The 22,754-nt window shown below is 39.0% G+C and overlaps 1 non-coding gene across 1 annotated transcript; it reads left to right on the forward strand.

Annotated features, from left to right (window-relative positions):
* Positions 1–22,144: 22,144 nt before the first annotated feature.
* Positions 22,145–22,251, forward strand: LOC112725941 (small nucleolar RNA R71). The gene has a single exon (XR_003165019.1). It is a non-coding gene; the product is annotated as a small nucleolar RNA R71 (small nucleolar RNA).
* The last annotated feature ends 503 nt before the right edge of the window (positions 22,252–22,754 follow it).

A 22,754-nucleotide genomic window follows, 5' to 3' on the forward strand; every position in this document is an offset into this window, starting at 1 on the left:
TTTAAAGATTGAAATTTTTCTTAATAGGCAAGTAACAACTTGAAATTTTTGAATTAAAACATTAAATGTTAGTGAGATTTTCTAAAATATGAAGTAAGAATAAGAAAAAGATTTTGAAAATCAATTTGAAATTTTCGAAAATATGAAAGAAAAATGAAAAAGATTTGATTTTTGAAAAAGATTTGAAAAAGATAGAATTTTTAAATTGAAAATTTGACTTGACTCATAAGAAACAATTAAATTTAAAAAAATTTATGACTAAATCAATTCAAATTTTCGAAAATTATGAGCAAAATAAGGAAAAGATATTTTTTTATTTTTGAATTTTTAATGAAGAAAGAGAAAAACAACAAAAAGACTCAACATGAAAATTATGAATCAAAACACACAATGCATGCAAGAACACTTTGAATATTAAGATGAATACCAAGAACACTTTGAATGTCAAGATGAACACCAAGAACTTATTTTTGAAAATTTTTAAGAAAAGACACACATGCAAGATACCAAACTTATAAATTTTTAATGTTTAGACACTAACAAATTGAAAATGCATATGAAAAACAAGAAAAGACACAAAACATGAAAATGCAAAGATCAACCAAAGAAAATCATCAAGAACAACTTGAAGATTATGAAGAACAGTTTCATGCAGGTGTTCTTCGAAAATTTAAAGAAAAATTAAAAAGATGCAATTGACACTAGCCTCAAACAAGAAACATAAAATTTTTTGTTTTTTATGATTTTATTATTTATTTTTTTTGGATTTTTCGAAAATTGTTTGGAAAAAGAAAAAATAAGGATTTCAAAACTTTTAATAAGAATTCCAGGAATCATGCAATGTTAGTCTAAAGCTTCGGTCCAAAAATTTAGACATGGCCAATGGCCAACCAAGCTTCAGTAGAACATTACATACAACAACAAGATTGATAGAAATCAACAAGCTCTTGTGATGATAAGTTGAAACCTCGGTCCAAAAGATTAAACATGACTTCACAGCCAGCCAGACTTCAACAGATCATCATGAAACTCTAGAATTCATTCTTAAAATTTTGAAGACATTGAATAATTTATTAATTTTTTTTGAAAATTTTTCGAAAATAAAAATAAAAATAATTAAAACAAAAAGCTTAAAATTAAAATAAAATTACCTAATCTGAGCAACAAGATGAACCGTCAGTTGTCCAAACTCGAACAATCCCCAACAACAGCGCCAAAAACTTGGTGCACGAAATTGTGATCTCAATTGCGCCAACAACTTGGTACGCACGATCATAATCTCAATTCTTTTTCACAACTCCGCACAACTAACCAGCAAGTGCACTGGGTCATCCAAGTAATAAACCTTACATGAGTAAGGGTCGATCCCACGGAGATTGTCGGCTTGAAGCAAGCTATGGTCATCTTGTAAATCTCAGTCAGGCAGATTCAAATGGTTATGAGGTTTTGATAATTAAAATATAAATAAAATATAAAATAAGATAGAAATACTTATGTGATTCATTGGTGAGAATTTCAGATAAGCGTATGGAGATGCGTTGCTCCTTCTGAATCTCTGCTTTCCTACTGCTTTCATTCAATCATTCATACTCCTTTCCATGGCAAGCTGTATGTTGGGGGATCACCGTTGTCAATGGCTACCATCCGTCCTCTTAGTGAAAATGCTCCAAGTGCGCTGTCACCGCACGGCTAATCATCTGTCGATTCTCGATCATGTTGGAATAGGATCCATTGATCCTTTTGCGTCTGTCACTACGCCCAACACTCGCGAATTTGAAGCTCGTCACAGTCATCCCTTCCCAGATCCTACTCGGAATACCACAGACAAAGTTTAGACTTTCCGGATCTCAGGAATGGTCACCAATAATTCTAGCCTATACCACAAAGGTTTTAATCTTAGATTAGAAACAAAATAGATACACATTCAAGCTTCTTTACATGTAGAACGGAAGTGGTTGTCAAGCACGTGTTCATAGGTGAGAATGGTGATGAGCGTCACATAATCATCACATTCATCAGGTTCTTGTGTGTGAATGAATATCTTAGAGAAGAAATAGGCTTGAATTGAATAGAAAAACAATAGCACTTTGCATTAATTCATGAGGAACAGCAGAGCTCCACACCTTAATCTATGGGGTGTAGAAACTCCACCGTTGAAAATACATAAGTAATGAAGGTCCAGGTATGGCCAAATGGCCAGCCCCTTAAACATGATCAAGAGATCAAAAGTGATACAAGAATAGTCTCAAAAATGATTAAAAGATGTGAAATAAATCACTAAAAGTAGTTTTTATACTAAACTAGTCACTAGGGTTTATAGAAATTGAGTAACTAAGTGCAGATAGTGCAGAAATCCACTTATGGGGCCCACTTGGTGTGTGCTTGGACTGAGCATTGAAGCTTTCACATGTAGAGACTCCTCTTGGAGTTAAACGCCAGCTTTCAGCCTGTTTGTTGCGTTTGACTCTGGTTTGTAACCTGTTTCTGGCGTTTAACTTCAGAATAGGATAGGAAGTTGGTGTTTGAACGCCAGTTTAAGTCGTCAAAACATGGGCAAAGTATGGACTATTATATATTGCTGGAAAGCCCTGGATGTCTATTTTCCAACGCAATTGAGAGCGCGCCAATTGGATTTCTGTAGCTCCAGAAAATCTATTTAGAGTGCAGGGAGGTCAGAATCCAACAGCATCTGCAGTCCTTTTTCAGCCTCTGAATCAGATTTTTGCTCAGGTCCCTCAATTTCAGCCAGAAAATGCCTGAAATCACAAAAAAAACATAAAAACTCATAGTAAAGTCCAGAAATGTGATTTTTGCATAGAAACGAATAAAAACATAGTAAAAACTAACTAAATTATACTAAAAACTACCTAAAAATAATGCCAAAAAGCGTATAAATTATCCGCTCATCACAGGCCTAAATCTATAAGAATTGTAGATCTCATGAAGTGGGATTTATGAGAAAAAAGATCAATGTCAGGTTCTTTAACAGATTTAAGAGGAACTCGAGTTTTACCTCGCTGAGAATGTAATGGAACATACCTAGACTTTGATTGTGTGCACTCAGAGTTAGGTTCAGGCGCTGCTGATTGCTTCCCTTTCGACGTGCTTGGCTTCGACGACCCAGGTTTGTATGGTGGTTCCTTTGGAGGAGGCATTGGCTTGGCTGAAGATGGAACCCTAGAGGAGTTTTTAGTGCGAACCATTGGAACACACCAAGGAGGTGAGGTAGGAGGAGAGGGAGATGGAGTGAATGTTCTGTCTTGAGAGCGAGTTGAGGGTTTAGTGGGAAGCTTGTAGACTTTTTCACGAGGAGGCTTGTGTGCTACGGTTTTTATCCTCATTTGGTTGGTTTCAGATTTTTGAGGGAAGAGAACCAGTAAAGAGAGTGGGAAGAAACCGAAAGGTTTGAGAAGGAGTTATGGAGGGAAGAGAAGGAATGTTGGTAACCGTACCCCAAAAAAAATTTCTCAAACCATGCAACTGCATCACCTTTTGATATGACTTGAAAAGACTTGACATCACAAAAGAGAAAGATTTGATTTTATTTCAAAATAAAAGGAAATCAGTTCAGAATTAAAAAAAAAATCTTTATTGGACTTAAAGTTAAAATAAAATTAAAAGAAACCCCTTTTTGGACACAAACTGAAACACACAAGCCAACAAAAATAAACATGTAACATTCATATTGGGCCCAGAGGTGGTTTGAGTTAAGGAAACACATAGGACCACCCATGATCTGAATTTTGAGGTTGGCCCAGATAAATCTACCCTTGCAACGCTTCCAGAACATGCTGATTGAAGGGAACTATTCTTCACTTTCCCAGAATTGTCTCATACCTGTTTATGAGAAAAAAATTCTAACAAACACATTAGCAACTTTTAAACAAGGAATCATGGCTTAAAATTCCTAGGCTAGTCCTAAGCATGCAGAATCTGTCCTCAACAAGTGGTTTTGTGAAAATATCTGCTAATTGCTCCTTCGATTTAACAAATTGAATGCTAATATCCCCTTTTGGACATGTTCTCTTATTGAGTGAAATTTCACTTCAATATGTTTAGTGCTAAAGTGCAAAATTGGGTTTTTAGAAATATTAATGGCACTCATATTATCACACAACAATGGAATATTTTCAGCATTTAACTTGTAATCAGCAAACTGCGTTTTTAACCACATAAGCTGAGAACAACAAGAAGAAGTAGCTATATACTCAGCCTCTGCAGTGGATAAAGCCACTGTTGGCTACTTCTTACTTGACCAAATATTTAAGGACCTTCCAAGGAAGCAACATGAGCCTGAAGTGCTTCTTCTATCAACTCTATCACTGGCAAAATCTGCATCACAATAACCAACTATAGAAAAATCATCAATCTTAGGATACCAAAGACCAAAATTGGATATGCCATGAACATATTGATAAACCACTATTAGATGGTTTATCTTGTGCTGAATTGAATGGTTTATATCAAGTCTTTGTACACTTATTCATGCAATTTGTATGATTTTACAATTCCTTCCCAATTTTGTTCTATAGTTGAAAACTTGATTCCTAAGCCTTTAAATTGTGTACTTTTTAGTGTCCTTTTATACCATTCGATGCCGTGATCTGTGTGTTAAGTGTTTTCAGGATTTATAGGGCAGGAATGGCTTATAGGATAGAAAAGAAGCTTGCAAAAATGGAAGGAACACAAGAAACTAAGGACCTGACCAGCGAGGAACGACGCGCGCGCGTACCTGACGCATGCGCGTGATTTGGAGCTTTCCATGGCAACGCGTGCACGTACTTGATGCGTACACATGAAAAGCGAAACTGTATGGCGACGCGTGCGCGTACCTGACGCGTACACGTGACGTATGCCACGTGCAGAAATCTCAGAAGACCCTGGGGGCGATTTTAGGCTGAATTTGGACCCAATTTTCGGCCCAGAAACATAGACTAGAGCCAGGGGACAAGCAGAGACTCAACACACATTGACACATTCACTTTTACACAGTTTTTAGTTTTTAGCTTCGAATCTTAGAAAGAAAACTACCACTTCCTCTAGGTTTCTTCACATTCATAGATTTCTAATTTTATGCTTTTAATTTGGATATTGAGAAGAGTTACTACCTCCGTTGAAGTTTCTATCATTCTAGTTTGTTTTCTTATTCTCTTACTCTTTTAATCACCCATTTACCCTATTCAGATATGGATGTTTATGGTTTCGGGATTTATTAACGCAAAGAATTATTTTTACCTTTAATTAATTTTCTGTTATTACTTTTTTTGAATTTTCATGTCTTCTTTTTATTCCTTTTATATGTTTATGAAAATGGCATTCATATCAATGGAGTAGACTCCCAACTTGACTTGGGAGTTGATTAAGAGGAGACCCTTGAGTTGGAATACTCAAGTGTTAATTTTGATTGGAAGTTGTTGGCTGGCTCTCTAGTCTCTGACTCTAATCCTTCCTTAGGAGAGGATTAGGACTTGGGATCCAGAGTTGGTTAGTTAGCTACTTGACTTTCCATTATCAAGTAAGGGATAACTAAGTAGAACAACAACCTCTTACTATTACACTTTGGGAAATCCAACAAGGATAGAAATTCCAATTAATCTTCTCCCGGTCAAGGCTTTTTATTTTGATTATATAAATTCTCTTGCTAATTTTCATTGCTTTAATTTATAGTCATTTATTTTTCTGTTCTCCAACTCTTAAAATTTCTCGGAAAATTCCTGATCAATAAAATAGCACTCTTTTGTCAACTCGTTGGGAGACGACCTGGGATTTCTACTCCCAGTATTTTATTCTCAAATTGTGACAATTCTTTCTAAATTGATAAACGGATTTTTTTGTCGGTTAAGAACTGTACTTACAATGCTATTCTCACTATAAATTCTTAATCGGCACTTTTCCCCCGTCAATTTTTGGCACCGTTGCCGGGGAGTTGTAATAGTGTGCTAAATTATTGGTTGGTGTAAATATTTTAAATTTTACATATTTGCATATTTTATTTTACTTTATTACCATGAGCTGTATGTTTCTTTCATTGAATGATGCGTTCACTGCCTGATCCGAGCTTAGCCACGTTTGATCCTGAAATTGAAAGAACTATTTCACGTATTAGGCGAGCTCGGCATCGGTTAGCCTCTGAGGGTGGTGAAGTGGTCACTACCAATTTACCAGTCTCATCTAAGGGCGAATCTGAAGCGCCATTTGAGGAAGAAATAAGCTCCTCTTCTACTAATTCGGTTGATTTACGTGCAGGTAATATGGCAAAGCCCAGAAGGATTACTCTCCAGGAAGCAGGAGCTTTAGACTTTACACTGCAACCGTATCAAGCACGTCACCCAAATCTGGCTGCATATTTTGAACTGAAAACTGCGCTAATCAACCTACTACCCAAGTTTCATGGCTTACCTACTCAAGAGCCTATCAAGCACCTCAGGGATTTTCAGACAGCTTGCTCAACTACTAAGCGTCATGGTACATATGAGACTACTATTTGGCTATATGCCTTCCCGTTTTCTCTTGAGGGAAAGGCTAGGGAGTGGTTCTACACTCAACCTGAAGCAGTCGTTACCAATTGGGATCTGCTCAGAAGGGAGTTCCTGGAGAAATACTTTCTAGCTGAAGTTACAAATAGACTGAGGAAAGAAATTTCCTGCATTATCCAAGGCGAGTCAGAGACTCTCTACGAATATTGGGAACACTTCAAGAATCTCCTGGACTCATGTCCTCACCACAAGATTGACCAGTTGGTGTTGATTAGCTACTTCACACAAGGCATGAAGCCTCAGGATAAGACTACATTAGACGCCGCGAGTAATGGCTCTCTGAAGAAGTACAAGATGACGACAGAGGCGTGGCAGCTGATCGCCGATCTAGCTGAGTCTACCCGGAATGCCAAGTACAGGAACAACCATCTCAAGGCTATTGCGGAGGTTTCCTCTGGTAGTGAGACTGCTGCTCTCACACAGACTCTGGGAGAGATAATAAACATACTGAAGCAGCTACAGCTGAATCAACAATAACCTCAGCCTCCCCCACAACAATAGTGTCAACAGTTGGTTCCTCAGAGAGTGTGCAGAATATGTGCCTGCTATACTCATTACAATGATGAGTGTTCGCAGCTCCAACAAGAAGACAACACCTTGGTAGCTACCCATAATTTCTATGACCGCCCGAATCAAGGATACTATCAACAAGGCGGTAATTATAACCAAGGTGGAAACTACAATCAAGGTTGGCAAGATAATTCCAACCAGGAGTGGAGAGATAATTCCAACCAAGGATGGAGGGATAACTATAACAGAGGAGGCAGAGACAACGGTGGGAATCAGAGGTGGAACAACAATAACAACCAGCAGAACCAATACCAACAGAATCCTCCCTACCAACAGTAGAACCAAGGCCAGCCTTACCGAGCACCTCACCTAAGGCAATCCCAAGCGCCTCAGAACAACCAACAACAGACCCCTCAAATCACTTACCCCCCTTCCTCTTCTAATGATGAGATACTTTGCTCTCTTGTGCAAGGACATCAAGACATTTAGAATACACTTAACTCTACCATAAACGGTCTGAATGCTACTTTACAAGCTCTCATTTCCCGGATGGATTCATTATCTACCCCCAACAATCAACCTTCAAGCTCCAGTGCAATTTCTTCTCAACCTTTATCCAACCCCAAGGGTGGAATCAATGCCATCACTTTGAGGTCCGGAACCACGCTGCAAGAGAGGAGTCATGAGGAGCCAAGCTCCAAGGAAGATATTCAAGTTGAAGACATTGTTGATGTAGAGGATGTTGAAGAGGAAGATAAAGTACAAGACATGGTTGATGAAGAAGTAACTCAACCAGAGAATAGCAAACCAAAGGAAGCTAAAGCTATAAGAGACGCCATCCCGATCCCCTTTCTACACCTTGCTAGGAAGTCCAGAAAGCAGATGGAGCTCGACCCCAAGATGGTGGAGATCTTCAAAAAGGTTGAGGTAACCATTCTCCTTTTTTATGCCATTCGCCAGGTACCTAAATATGCAAAGTTTCTAAAGGATTTATGCATGCAGAAGGATAGAATACAGGATTTAGAAACTATTCCCTTAGGTAGCTCAATATCTGCTTTAATGGGTGCCATACCAGAAAAATGTGGGGATCCGAGGCCATGTATGGTTACGTGTACCATTGGGGGTGAACAATTTTTTGACTGCATGTGTGATTTAGGCGTATGTGTTAGCATTATGCCATTATCTGTATATGATGCTTTGAGGCTCCATCCCTTAAAAAGGTCGGCAGCACGTTTTGTTTTGGCAGATAAAAGCATAATCTCAGTGGTTGGAATTGCTAAGGACGTGCTGGTGAGCATTAAGGGGCTCAAATTTCCTATTGACTTCTATATTTTAGAGATTCCCCCTAACGACTCAGGAAGACCATCATCCATCCTGCTTGGAAGGCCATTCCTGAAGACTTCAAAGTTCAAATTGGATGCCTTCTCAGGAACTTACTCTTTTGAGATAGATGGAAGAGCAGTGAGCTTCAACCTGGATGAAGCTATGAAGCACCCCCCGGAAGATCACTCCATCTTCTAGTGCGACATCATTGATGAGACTGTAGCTGCAGTTCACCAAGAAGAAGTAGAAGAGATGCACATGGAGCAAGGTCCAAGTATGGGAAAACCCTCTGAGCCTACTGAAGATAACTTGCCCCCACCAATGGCTCTATATGATCCAGTGCCTAGCCATGAGCAGAAAATAGAGTTAAAGCCCCTTCCACCCCACCTCAAGTATGCTTACCTTGAGGATAATCAGTAGCTCCCAGTTATCATTGCAAGGGATCTCACATCCCAACAGGAGGAGTAGTTGCTTAGTGTGCTGAGAAGACACAAGAAGGCTATTAGGTGGAGCTTAGTGGATATAGTAGGCATCAGCCCTCAAGTCTGTGAGCACCAGATATTTTTGGAAGAGGGAGCAAGGCCTGTTCGTCAACCTCAAAGGTGGCTGAACCCCACCATCTTAGAAGTTATCAAGAAGGAAGTAACCAGCCTGCTAAAAGCTGATATCATCTATCCAATCTCGGATAGTGAATGGGTTAGCCCAGTACAAGTGGTGCCCAAAAAGTCTAGAGTCACAACAGTGAAGAATGAGCATGGAGAACTCATAGCAACTAGAGTGCAGAATTCCTGGAGGGTGTGCATTGATTATAGGCGCCTTAACCAGGCTACCCGCAAGGATCACTACCCCCTGCCCTTTATCGATCAGATGCTTGATTGTCTGTCAGGTAAATCACACTACTGTGTTCTAGATGGTTACACTGGCTATTTTCAAATTCATATAGCTCCTGAAGATTAGGAGAAAACTACTTTTACATGTCCCTTTGGAACGTATGCATACAAGAGGATGCCATTTGGCTTATGTAATGCACCGGCTACGTTCCAAAGATGCATGATGAGCATTTTCTTAGATCTTCTTAAGAGTTGTATGAAAGTTTTTATGGATGACTTTAGTGTGTATGGTGATTCATTCGATCTTTGCTTGGATAGTTTAGCTAGAGTATTGGACAGGTGTGTTAGTACAAACCTTGTAATAAATTTTGAAAAATGTCATTTTATGGTAAAACAAGGAATTGTTCTAGGACATTTTGTTTCTAATACTGGTATTTCTGTAGATCCAGCAAAGGTAGATGTCATTTCTAGTTTACCTTACCCCTCCTCTGTGAGGGAAGTCCGTTCGTTCCTTGGTCATGTAGGTTTCTACTGGAGATTTATCAAAGACTTCAGTAAGGTAGCATTGCCTTTGTCCAGACTGCTGTAGAAGGATGTTGAGTTCGAGCTGAGTGAGGACTGAATGGAAGCATTTGATAAGCTGAAGATTGCCTTGACTCAAGCTCCGATTGTGAGAGGGCCAGACTGGAGCCAGCCATTTGAGATTATGTGTGATAAACCACTATTTTATGGTTTATCTTGTGTTTAATTGAGTGGTTTCATCAAGTCTTCACCCACTTATTCATACTAATTGCATGATTTTACATTTTTCTTCTTAGTTTTGTTCTATGGTTGAAAACTTGCTTCCTAGAGATCTTTAATTAGTATATTTTAATTCTCCTTTATATCATTCGATGCCGTGATCCATGTGTTAAGTGTTTCAGGCTTTATAGAGCAGGAATGGCTTAGAGAATGGAGAGGAAGCTTGCAAAAATGGAAGGAACACAAGAAACTAAGGAGATGACCAGCGAACACTGACGCGCGCGCATGGGTCACGCGAGTGCGCGACATGGAGAAAATTGCAGCGACGCGTGCGCGTGCCTGACGCGTAGGCGCGGATTGGAGTCTGCACAAATGACGCGTACGCGTGGACAACACGTATGCGTGACAAGGAAAATCGCTGAATGACGCGCACACATGACTGACGCGTACGCGTGACCTGCGCGATCTGCAGAAATAACAGAAAATACTGGGGGCGATTTTGGGCCGCGTTTTGACCCAGTTTTCGGCCCAGAAACACAGAATAAAGCCAGGGAACATGCAGAGACTCAAGACACAATAGAGACACATTGACATATTCTCATTAGGATAGTTTTTAGGTTTTTAGATCTAAATCTAGAGAGAAATTACTCTTCCTCTAGGATCTCTTTTACATTCATAGTTTATTAGTTTTATGCTTTTGGATATTGAAGAGTCATTACCTCCGTTGAAGATACTATTCAAGTTTGTTTCCTTACTTGCTCTTTTATTTGTTCCATATTCTTAATTCTTGTTTAGAATGGTAATTAGATTATTTTCATGAATTGTTAATGCAAAGGATTACTTTTATTTTTAATTAATTTTGAATCCCTATTTTATTTAATTTATCAGGTCTTCTTCTTATATTTTTATGAGTGTTATATTCATGTCAATGGAGTAGACTCCATACTTGACATGGGGGTTGATTAAAAGGAGACACTTGAGTTGGAAGGCTTAAGTGCTGATTAAACTGGAAGTTGTTGGCTAGTTCTGTATTTACTAACGCTAGACCTTCCCAAGGGAGAGGACTAGGATTTGCGAATAAGAGTTAGCTCAATCACTTGACTTTCCTTTATTTAGTAAGGGTTAACTAAGTGAAAACAACAACTTTCTTGATACTACACTTAAGAAATTCCAAAAAGGATAGAACTTCCAATTAATCATTCCCCAGTCAAGGCCTTTTATTTAGGATATTAATAATCATTCTTAGTTTTTATTGCTTTAATTTACAATTATTTAATTGCTCATTATTCAACTCTCAAACTCTCTTGGAAACTCCTAATTAATAAATTAGCATCCTTCCTTGCAACTCGTTGGGAGACGACCTGGGACTCATACTCCCAGTATTTTTATTCTAAATTTTTGTGACACCTTTCTAAATTGGTGAGGCAAATTTTAGCTAGTTAAGGGCTATACTCACAACGCTGTTCTTCCATTATAATCTCTTAATTGGCCTAACTTCCGCCACGCACCAGTTTTTGGATTATTTTTATATTATTCTACTACTCTAATGCCTGTTTTACACAAAACCCCTTTTATATTTTATTGATTAAATATAATTATCAATGCAAATAGATTGTTAGTTTGATAGAGTTGATAATCAAACGTGGACATTTAATGCTTGATCTATGCTACTCATGCCTTTGCCGGCATGCCAATAAACATCTTGCATCTACTTGCTATCACATGCACTTGCTATATTTCCATTGATTAACTTTTCACATGTAGTCATGACCATGTGTTAACGACATCCTTCTTTACCGTGAATTGATTATCACCTATACTATCCTCTTCCTTGCTCGAACCCTTAGCTTTACATGTACTTACTTTTTCCCTTTTCAGGATGGCCACCAAGAAGGGTAAAGAGAAAGCTACTCCCAAACAACCAACGAGGAAAGGAACAAAAAGAGCACTAGTGGCAGAGCCATCTTCAACAGCAGTAAAGCCCTCAACAAAGCGAATCAAGAGGAACATCAAGGTCAATGAAAAAGAGAAAGCTTTTCCAGTAAAGGACACTGCGCGATTCACTAACCGCTATTGTGAGCAGATGTTCCCCATCCTGGCTGAGAGAAACTATAACAATGAGTATCTACTCATCCTCCCGACCAACATTGTTGAATTTGTTGAGCCCCGCATTGAGCAAAGACAATGGGGATTCCTACAGAGACAGCCACGACAGGTTAACCTTTCATGGGTAGTTGAATTCTACTCCAATTTTCACATGCCAACCATGCAGTCTGTCTATGTCCGTCAGAAGCAAGTTCCCATAACAAAAGAGGCCATTCAGCAAGCTTTAGATCTTCCTCATGCACCAAAAGGATTGGACGCATTCCAAAAAGCCTCATTCAAGTGCCAGACATATCAATTTGACTGGGACGCTGTTTTCAGAGTTATAGCACAACCTGGCAGTAGATGGATCTATGGATACCATCGATCTCGACCTAAGAGCATATTGGCTTCAACACTCACCTTGAAGGCTTGAGTATGGGCACAGATTATGTCCTATTACGTCTTTCCGAGCACTCATGAGTCTTCCTTCACTATAGACATGGCTGTTCTACTCCGGTGTATCCTTACAGACCAGCACCTCAATTTACCAAGACACATTCAGCATGCTATGGGACACGTATAGATTGCAGGCAACCTACCTTTTCCTGCCTTGGTTTCAGATCTAGTCTCAGCAGCCGGAGTCTCCTACAGAGCTGGGGACACCAAGGCCATGATTCCACGAGATGATCAAGTCGTCCCTAATGGGAAGTATATCAGACCTCCAGCAGCCACCACTAGCTGGCCTGTAGAACCAGCCGAAGATATTCCTTCTCCTTCCACATCACAAGCACCTTCAACAAACCAACTACTCCATCAGATACTTGAGAGATTGGACCGGCTTGACCGGAAAGGAAAGCAAAGGGAGCACTGTAACAAGCGCCGATTTACATACCTCAAGGAGCTGCTTGTTGGTAACCACCACCTGAAGAAGAACTAGACACCCCGGACTCCACTTCATTTACCAGCACAGGGAGGCATGACGGTCCCGATTATAGAGATGCTACTATCAGTCCTCCTTTGTTCCTAACTGATGGCACCGAGGACGGTGCCAAGCTTTAAGTGTGGGGAGGTCGGTCAGTACCTGACTTCCGGAGTTAATTTCTCTTTCTTAACACCAATAGAATATGATATTTATTTAATTTTTCTTTTGTTTAGGATAGGATAAATTGCATAGTAATAGGTTATTTGCATGCATGTTCTAATTGGTTGAAAATTAATAAGTTTCTTTTTAAGACATTATTTTTGAAAATTTTCACTAATTTAAATCAAAACTCTTGTGTTAAACTTGTTTGGAAGTTGTATTTGGAACATAGTTTAAAGCTAAGAACACACAACCTGTGAGATTTGAGCTTAATGACATGGTTACACTATTTAACCATAAAATTTTATTCTTTTGTGTTTGTCTCTCTATGATTGTAATATATATTTTGTTCCATCCTATATGTCCAATATTTAATGTGTTATATGCATGCGTATGATTGAGGCCATTATTTTATTAACTCACTTATCCCAAAGAGCCTACCCTTTCAATCACCTTTGTTAGCCAATTTGAGCCTTTTAATCCCATTTGTTCTATATTTTACCACATCACTAGCCTTAAGAAGAAAAACAAGTAATACCCCAAATTGAATCTTTAGTTAGCTTAAGATAGAGATTGTGTGTCAATTAAGTGTGGGAAACTGTGGGAACATGGATTAACAAGGGAATGTGTTATGTTTTTACATTAATAAATTAATTGGGAAATTGGATACCTACTCATGAGAAACTAGAAAAATTATAAATCCATGTGCATTGATAAGCTATGTTTATTTTTCAAAAAAAAATCCCAAAAATATTCAAATAAATAAATAATTAGATAAATGAATAAGGGGACAAAATTACCCCAATACTAAGTTAAGTTTAATGAAAAAAATCAATGCATATGTGATACAAGTTAAGAGAAAAGTTGATGCATGAGTATGTAATACAAAAGTGGGAAAATTTTGGGTAGCTAAGGATGATTTAAGAAGAAAATAGAGTATGTATGTTAGGTGATAGCTTGGGTTAATCAAGGATTCAATTTATAGCTCACTTAGCCATATATATACCCTCACCTTTACCTTGGCCCCTTTACAACCTTGAAAAGACCTCATGATGTTTGCATTGGTGCATTAAATACTTGTTGATTGGTTAGGTGAAGAACAAGATTTAGAAAGCATGATTAGAGAAGAATAGAGTGATTACCCTATACGTTAGAGTGACTATAGTGCATATAAACCATCAGTGAGGGTTCAATGCTTAATTCTATGCTCCCTGCTTTCATGAGCTATCTTCCTACAAGTTTACTTGTTTTTACTGTATAATTTGAATTAGTGGAATTTGATTTTTGTCTTGAAGAACTTATTTATTTTAACCAATTAGGCAAAATCATTTTATCATATAGTTGCATTCATATACATAGGTTGCATTGCATTGCATGAGTCTTACTTTTCCCTACTCATTTGTTTTATATCCTTAAGCTAAGCATGAGGACATGCTAATGTTTAAGTGTGGGGAGGTTGATAAACCACTTTTTTATGGTTTATCTTGTGTTTAATTGAGTGGTTTCATCATGTCTTCACCCACTTATTCATACTAATTGCATGATTTTATATTTTTCTTCCTAGTTTTGTTCTATGGTTAAAAACATGCTTCCTAGAGATCTTTAATTAGTATATTTTAAATCTCCTTTATACCATTCGATGCCGTGATCCGTGTGTTAAGTGTTTCAGCTTTTATAGGGTAGGAATAGCTTAGAGAATGGAGATGAAGCTTGCAAAAATGGAAGGAACACAAGAAACTAAGGAGATGAGCAGCAAACACTGACGTGCACACATGGCTCACGCGAGCGCGCGACATGGAGAAAATTACAGCGACACGTGTGCGTGCCTGACGCGTACGCACGGATTGGAGTCTGCACGAATGACGCGTACGCGTGGACGACGCATATGCATGACAAGGAAAATCGCTGAATGACGCGCACGCGTCACTAACGCGTACGCGTGACCTGCGCGATCTGCAGAAATAACAGAAAATGCTGGGGGCGATTTCGGGCCGCGTTTTGACCCAGTTTTCGGCCCAGAAACACAGAATAAAGCCAGGGAACATGCAGAGACTCAAGACACAATAGAGACACATTGACATATTCTCATTAGGATAGTTTTTTGGTTTTTAGATCTGAATCTAGAGAGAAATTACTATTCCTCTAGGCTCTCTTTTACATTCATAGTTTATTAGTTTTATGCTTTTGGATATTGAAGAGTCATTACCTCCGTTGAAGATACTATTCAAGTTTGTTTCCTTACTTGCTCTTTTATTTATTCCATATTCTTAATTCTTGTTTAGAATGGTAATTGGATTATTTTCATGAATTGTTAATGCAAAGGATTACTTTTTTTAATTAATTTTGAATCCCTATTTTATTTAATTTATCATGTCTTCTTCTTATATTTTTATGAGCGTTATATTCATGTCAATGGAGTAGACTTCATACTTGACATGGGGGTTGATTAAAAGGAGACACTTGAGTTGGAAGGCTTAAGTGCTGATTAAACTGGAAGTTGTTGGCTAATTCTGTATTTACTAACGCTAGACCATCCCAAGGGAGAGGACTAGGATTTGTGAATAAGAGTTAGCTCAATCACTTGACTTTCCTTTATTTAGTAACGGTTAACTAAGTGAAAACAACAACCTTTTTGATACTATATGGTGCACGAAATCGTGATCGTTCTTTCCTTGGTAATGGCGTCAAAAACTTTATATGCACGTTCATAATCTTAATTCTTTGTCACAACTTCACACAACTAACCAGCAAGTGCACTGGGTCGTCCAAGTAATAAACCTTACGTGAGTAAGGGTCGATCCGATGGAGATTGTCGGCTTGAAGCAAGCTATGGTCACCTTGTAAATCTCAGTCAGGTGGATTCAAATGGTTATAGAGTTTTAATAATTAAAAGATAAATGAAACGTAAACTAAAGATAGAGATACTTATGTAATTCATTGGTGAGAATTTCAGATAAGCATATAGAGATGCTTAGTTCCTTCTGAATCTCCGCTTTCCTACTGCTTTCATCCAACCCTTCATACTCCTTTCCATGGCAAGCTGTATGTTGGGCATCACCGTTGTCAATGGCTACATCCCGTCCTCTCAGTGAAAATTGTCCAAAATGCGCTGTCACCGCACGGCTAATCATCTGTCGGTTCTCGATCATGCTGGAATAGGATCCAGTAATCCTTTTGCATCTGTCACTACGTCCAGTACTCGCGAGTTTGAAGCTCGTCACAGCCATCCCTTCCCAGATCCTACTCGGAATACCACAGACAAGGTTTATACTTTCCGGATCTCAAGAATGGCCGCCAATAATTCTAGCCTATACCACGAAAACTCTGATCGTGAATCAGGAGGCTAAGAGATATGCATTCAAGCTTGTTTTCATGTAGAACGGAAGTATTTGTCAGGCACGCGTTCATAAGTGAGAATGGTGATGAGCGTCACATAATCATCACATTCATCATGTTCTTGTGTGCGAATGAATATCTTAGAGAAGAAATAGGCTTGAGTTGAATAGAAAAACAATAGTACTTAGCATTAATTCATGAGGAACAACAGAGCTCCACACCTTAATCTATGGTGTGTAGAAACTCTACCGTTGAAAATACATAAGTGATGAAGGTCCAGGCATGGCCGAATGGCCAGCCCCCTAAACGTGATCAAAGGATCAAAAGATGATCCCAAGATCAAAATGATCCAAAGATGTAAATACAATAGTAAAAAGTTCTATTTATACTAAACTAGTTACTAGGGTTACAGAAATAAGTAAATAATGCAAAAATCCACTTTCGGGCCCACTTGATGTGTGCTTGGGCTGAGCGTTGAAGCTTTCACGTGTAGAGGTCTTCCTTGGAGTTAAACACCAGTTTGTAACCTGTTTCTAGCGTTTAACTGTGCTTTGCAACCTGTTTCTGGCGTTTAACTCCAGAATAGGGCAGAAAGCTGGCTTTGAATGCCAGTTTGCGTCATCTAAACGCGAGCAAAGTATGGACTATTATATATTGCTAGAAAGCCCTGGATGTCTACCTTCCAACGCAATTGAGAGCGCGCTATTTGGGTTTCTGTAGCGACAGAAATTTCATTTTGAGTGTAGGGAGGTCAGAATCAAACAGCATCTGCAGTCCTTCTTTAGCCTCTGAATCTGATTTTTGCTCAAGTCCCTCAATTTCAGCCAGAAATTACCTGAAATCACAAAAAAACACACAAACTCATAGTAAAGTTCAGAAATGTGATTTTTATTTAAAAACTAATAAAAATATACTAAAAACTAACTAAATCACACTAAAAACTATGTAAAAACAATGCCAAAAAGTGTATAAATTATCCGCTCATCACAACACCAAACTTATATTGTTGCTTGTCCCCAGGCAACTAAAAATCAAATAGGATAAAAAGAAGAAAATATACTATAAATTCCAAATATCAATGAAAGTTAGCTCCAATTAGATGAGCGGAACTAGTAGCTTTTTGCCTCTGAACAGTTTTGGCATCTCACTTTATCCTTTAATGTTCAGAATGATTGGCATCTATAGGAACTCAGAATTCAGATAGTGTTATTGATTCTCCTAGTTCAGTATGTTGATTCTTGAACACAACTACTTTATGATTCTTGGCCGTGGCCCTAAGCACTTTGTTTTCCAGTATTACCACTGGATACATAAATGCCACAGACACATAATTGGGTGAACCTTTTCAGATTGTGACTCAGCTTTGCTAGAGTCCCCAATTAGAGGTGTCCAGGGTTCTTAAGCACACTCTTCTTTTGCTTTGGACCTCGACTTTAACCGCTCAGTCTCAAGCTTTTGGCTTGACACCTTCACGCCACAAGCACATGGTTAGTGACAGCTTGGTTTAGCCGCTTAGGCCAGGATTTTATTCCCTTTGGCCCTCCTATCCACTGATGCTCAAAGCCTTGGATCCTTTTTACCTTGCCTTTTGGTTTTAAGGGCTATTGACTTTTTGCTCTTGCCTTTTGGTTTAAAGAGCTTTTGGCTTTTTCTGCTTGCTTTTTCTTTTTCTTTCTCTCTTTTTTTTCGCCATTTTTTTCGCAAGGTTTTCTCTATTCACTGCTTTTTCTTGCTTCAAGAATCAAATTTTTTTATGATTTTTCAGATCATCAAATAACATTCCTCTTTTTTCATCATTCTTTCAAGAGCCAACAATTTTAACATTCATAAACAACAAATTCAAAAGACATATGCAATGTTCAAGCATTCATTCAGAAAACAAAAAGTATTGTCACCACATCAAAATAATTAAACTAGTTTCAATGATGAATTCGAAATCATGTACTTCTTGTTCTTTTGTGATTAAAAATATTTTTCATTTAAGAGAGGTGATGGATTCATAGGACATTCATAGCTTTAAGACATAGACACTTAAACACTAATGATCATATAGTAAAGACACAAATATAAATAAAACATAAGGCTCAAAAACCGAAAAACAGGAAAATAAGAATAAGGAGATTAAGGAACAGGTCCACCTTAGTGAGGGTGGCGTCTTCCTCTTCTTGAAGAACCAATGGTGCTTTTGAGCTCCTCTATGTCTCTTCCTTGTCTTTGTTGCTCCTCTCTCATAGCTCTTTGATCTTCTCTAATCTCATGGAGGATGATGGAGTGCTCTTGGTACTCCATCCTTAGTTGTCCCATGTTGGAACTTAATTCTCCTAGGAAAGTGTTGATTTGCTCCCAATAGTTTTGTGGAGGGAAGTGCATCCCCTAAGACATCTCAGGGATTTCATGGTGAGGAATTTTCTCATACTCTTGTTGAGGTCCATGATCTCTTATTTGCTCCATCTTTTTCTTAGTGATGGGCTTATCCTCATCAATGAGGATATCTCTCTCTATGTCAATCCCAGCCGAATTGCAGAGGTGGCAAATGAGGTGAGGAAAGGCTAACCTTGCCAAAGTGGAGGACTTGTCAGCCATCTTGTAGAGTTCTTGAGGTATAATCTCATGAACTTTCACTTCCTCCCTAATCATGATACTATGGATCATGATGGCTCGGTCTATAGTAACTTCAGACCGGTTGCTAGTAGGAATAATTGAGCGTTGGATGAACTCCAACCTTCCTTTAGCTACAGGCTTAAGGTTTGGTCTTCTCAATTGAACCGGCTTGCCTCTTGAGTCAACTTTCCATTGAGCTCCTTCCACACATATGTCCATGAGGACTTGGTCCAACCTTTGATCAAAGTTGACCCTTCTAGTGTAGGGGTGTGCATTTTCTTGCATCATTGGCAAGTTGAACGCCAACCTTATATTTTTCGGACTGAAATCTAAGTATTTCCCCCGAACCATGGTAAGCCAATTCTTTGAATTCGGGTTCACACTTTGATCATGGTTCCTAATGATCCATGCGTTTGCATAGAACTCTTAAACCATTAAGATCCCGACTTGTTGAATAGGATTAGAGAGAACTTTCCATCCTCTTCTTCTAATCTCTTGTCAGATCACCGGATATTCGCTGTTTTTGAGCTTAAAAGGGACCTCAGGGATCACCTTTTTCTTGGCCACAACTTCATAGAAGTGGTCTTGATGGACCTTAGAGATGAATCTCTCCATCTCCCATGACTCAGAGGTGGAAGCAATTGCCTTCTCTTTCCTCTTTCTTGAGGTTTCTCTGGCCTTAGGTGCCATTAAGTGTTATGAAAAAACAAAAAGCAATGCTTTTACCACACCAAACTTAAAAGGTTTGCTCGTTCCCGAGCAAAAGAAGAAAGAAAGTAGTAGAAGAAGAAGAAAATATAGGTGATAGAGGGAGAAGGTGTAGTCGGCCAAGGGGGAGAAGTGATGGTTGTAATGTGTGAAAATAGAGTAGTGCTGAGGGGTTTATATAGGGGTGGGGTGAAGGGTAGGTTTCGGCCATTAGGGTTGGGTTCGGGAGGGAAAAGAATTTGAATTTTGGAGGTAGGTAGGGTTTATGGGAAAGAGTGGATGGATGTGAGTGGTTAAGGGCATTTGGGGAAGAGGCTTGCAGGTGATTGGTGAAGGGTATTTGGGGAAGAGTGTTATGAAAAGGTGTGAAGAGGAGAGAAGAAGAGGTGGGGTAGGTAGGTATCCTGTGGGATTCAAAGATCCAGAGTGGTCAAGGATGTATCATCCCTGCTCCTATTAGGCGTGTAAACGCCCTTGCAGTGCAATCCTGGCGTTTAACGCCAGACTGCTACCTGTTTTTAGCGTTAAACACTCAAATGTAGCCTGTTTCTAGCGTTTAACGCCAGGTTGATGCTTGTTTCTGGCATTAAATGCCAGCTTGGTGCTTGTTTCTGGCGTTTAAACGCCATAATGCTCTTCCTCTAGGGTGTGCTTTTTTTTTATGCTGTTTTTCATTCTGTTTTTGATTTTTCAGTAGTTTTTGTGACTCCACATGATCATCAACCTAAAAAAAATAAAATAACAATAGAAAATAAATAAATATAATTAAATAACATTGGGTTGCCTCCCAACAAGTGCTTCTTTAAAGTCAATAGCTTGACTGTGGGGGCTTTGGTTGACTCTGCAGTGAGAGAAGCTTTTCATGCTTTCTCTCCATGGTTACAGAAGAAGATCCTTGAGTTTTAAACACCAGGTTGTCCTAATTCAGTTGAAGGACCAACTCTCCTCTGTCCACATCAATCACAGCTTTTGCTGTGGCTAGGAAGGGTCTTCCAAGGATGATGGATTCATCCTCATCCTTTCCAGTGTCTAGGATTATGAAATCAACAGGGATGTAAAGGCCTTCAACCTTTACTAACATATCCTCTACTAGTCCATAAGCCTGTTTCATGGATTTGTCTGCCATCTATAATGAGAATTTGGCAGCCTGTACCTCAAAGATTCCTAGTTTCTCCATTATAGAGAGTGGCATTAAGTTTATGCCTGACCCCAGGTCACACAGAGCCTTCTCAAAGGTCATGGTGCCTATGTTACAGGGAATTAGAAATTTACCAGGATCTTGTTTCATTTGAGGTAGAGTTTGCTGAACCAAGGCATTTAGTTCCTTGATGAGCAATGGAGGTTCATCCTCCCAAGTCTCATTACCAAATAATTTGGCATTCAGATTCATGATTGCTCCTAAATATTGAGCAACTTGCTCTTCAGCAATGTCTTCATCTTCTTCAGAAGATAAATAGTCATCAGAGCTCATGAATGGTAAAAGAAGGTTCAATGGAATCTCTATGGTCTCTAGATGAGCCTCAGATTCCTTTGGTTCCTCAAAGGGAAACTCCTTATTGCTCAGTGAACGTCCCATGAGGTCTTCCTCACTAGGATTCATGTCCTCCTCCTCCTCTTTGGGTTCGGCCACACCAAGTAAGGTAATGGCCTTGCACTCTCTTTTTGGATTCTCTTCTGTATTGCTTGGGAGAGTACTAGGAGGGGTTTCAGTGACTCTTTTACTCAGCTGGCCTACTTGTGCCTCCAAATTTCTAATGGAGGACCTTATTTCATTCATGAAACTTAAAGTGGACTTAGATAGATCAGAGACTATATTTGCTAAGCTAGATGAATTCTGCTCAGAATTCTCTGTCTGTTGCTGAGTGGATGATGGAAATGGCTTGCTATTGCTAAACCTGTTTCTTCCACCATTATTAAAGCCTTGTTGAGGCTTTTGTTGATCCTTCCATGAGAAATTTGGATGATTTCTCCATGACGGATTATAGGTGTTTTCATAGGGTTCACCCATGTAATTCACCTCTGCTATTACAGGGTTCTCAGGATCATAAGCTTCTTCTTCAGAAGATGCTTCTTTAGTACTGTTGGATGCAGCTTGCAATCTATTCAGACTCTAAGAAATCATATTGACTTTCTGAGTCAATATTTTGTTCTGAGCCAATATGGCATTCAGAGCATCAATTTCAAGAACTCCCTTCCTCTGAGGCGTCCCATTACTCACAGAATTCCTTTTAGAAGTGTACATGAACTGGTTGTTTGTAACTATGTCAATGAGTTCCTGAGCTTCTGCAGGTGTTTTCTTTAGGTGAATGGATCCACCTGCAGAATGGTCCATTGACATCTTTGATAATTCAGACAAACCATCATAGAATATATCCAGGATGGTCCATTCTGAAAGCATATCAGAAGGACACTTTTTGGTCATTTGCTTATATCTCTCCCAAGCTTCATAGAGGGATTCACCTTCTTTCTGTTTGAAGGTTTGAACATCCACTCTAAGGTTACTAAGCTTTTGAGGAGGAAAGAACTTGGCTAAGAAAGCCGTGACCAGCTTATCCCAAGAGTTCAGGCTGTCTTTAGGTTGAGAGTCCAACCATATTCTAGCTCTGTCTCTTACAGCAAACGGAAAAAGCATAAGCCTGTAGACCTCGGGATCAACCCCATTGGTCTTAACAGTATGACAGATCTGCAAGAATTCAGTTAAGAACTGAAAATGATCTTCTGATGGAAGTCCATGAAACTTGCAATTCTGTTGCATCAGAGAAACTAATTGAGGCTTTAGCTCAAAATTATTTGCTCCAATGGCAGGGATTGAGATGCTTCTTCCATGTAAATTGGAATTTGGTGCAGTAAAGTCACCAAGCATCTTCCTTGCATTGTTGTTGGGTTCGGCCATGTCTCCTTCTTTTTCAAAAATTTCTGTAAGATTTTCTCCAGAGAGTTGTGCTTTAGCTTCCCATAGCTTCCTCTTCAGAGTCCTTTCAGGTTCAGGATCAGCTTCAACAA

Source organism: Arachis hypogaea, chromosome 11 (genome assembly GCF_003086295.3).
Source record: "Arachis hypogaea cultivar Tifrunner chromosome 11, arahy.Tifrunner.gnm2.J5K5, whole genome shotgun sequence".
In the NCBI taxonomy this organism is placed as follows: Eukaryota; Viridiplantae; Streptophyta; class Magnoliopsida; order Fabales; family Fabaceae; genus Arachis; species Arachis hypogaea.